The following is a 1,532-nucleotide window of genomic DNA, read 5'->3' on the forward strand; positions in this document are numbered from 1 at the left end:
GTCACTTCTCTTTGTCTTGGTTTTCCATTTGTAGAGTGGAGAGAGAGCTATGGTATCTACTCTCTTCATAGCTTGTGGATATGTTGCAAGGGTCATTGTAGAAGTGAATTTTTTTTTTTAATTAAATTATTGAGTGACATTGGTTAATGAACTTATATAGGTTTCATTTGTATAATTCTATAATTCGTCATTTATATATTGCATCTTGTGTTTACCACCCAAGGTCAGATCTCCTCTGTCACTGTATATAAGTGAATGATTTTTGAAACGAAGTAGTTTACTCAGAATTTTAGGAAAAAGGAAAATATCTTTATTTGTGTTTGTGATATATGATTGAACACTCCTATGAGTGTTCTCACGGTCCCCAGAAAGTCACACACTTTTTTGTACCTTCTTGGTAGACAATTTCCTCTTATGACAGTATTTTCCCATAAGGGCTGTTCTGTTTTCTATATTTGACGTCTTTGCCAAATACCCCGTCTTGGTATGAATCTGGATTTAGAATCTTAAGATTTAACTTAGAGGTCCTAACCAATCACTTACCAAACTGATGACCTTGGATGAACCACTTGGCCCCTCTTGGCCTCATGACTTGTTCCTCAAAACACTTAAATTAATATCTGATCCTAAGGTTCTCAGGTTTATTATAAAAATCAGATTTAAAAAATTGTGAGAAAGCATCGGGTAAACCACATAACTATATTTTTTCTTCCCGAATTTTTTCACCAATTTTATTTTACTCTCAAATTTGAAATTACCGTGAATGTTCAGACATTTTTCTCTTTACATTTTTAAGGTAGGATAATAATTGTTACAACCAAAAGATTACATGGAAAATACATTTGGATTATAAAACATTGCACTATTATGTATTAATGCTCATGTACACAGTACTCGATTCAAGAACCAAAAGTTACCAATAACTTACACCTGCCCCTAGGGTCCTCTCCATCACATTCACTCTCACTCCTCCCCAGATGTACTACTTTCTTGGATTTTTGTGTTTATCATTCCATTGCTTGTAAAAATAGTTTCATCACATTTTTACATAATCAGTCCATTGTTTGTTTTGCTTATTTTAAGCTTTAAAAAATATCGTGCTGTGTATAATATTCTGAGATTTGCTTTTTTTCACTCAGCCTTAGGTTTGTGAGCTCCACATGCTCTGCTTGGCTGTAGCTCATTCATTTGCACTGCTGTTTGATATTCCATTGTGAGAATAAGCTTATTTGGGTCATTTCCAAATAAGTTTTTCTGCTGTTGCAAACAGTGCTATTTTCGATATTCCTCTACTTGTCTCCACTTGCCACATTGAGGAGCTATGAGTTACCTGCCTCAAAGTGGAATTGCTAAGCTTCGAGGTCTTCAAAAATTTAACTTGGCAAAATAGTGCCAAAATGTTTTTCAAAGTTGTACCAAATTACATGTTCATCGGCAGTGTGTAAGTGTTCACATTGATTCACCTCCTTCTAACAGTTGATATTGTCAGGCTTCTTAATTTTTGTCAATTTTGTGGGTAAAAATGATATTTA

This window comes from Pteropus medius, unplaced genomic scaffold (assembly GCF_902729225.1).
Source record: "Pteropus medius unplaced genomic scaffold, Ma_sr-lr_union100, whole genome shotgun sequence".
Lineage (NCBI taxonomy): Eukaryota > Metazoa > Chordata > Mammalia > Chiroptera > Pteropodidae > Pteropus > Pteropus medius.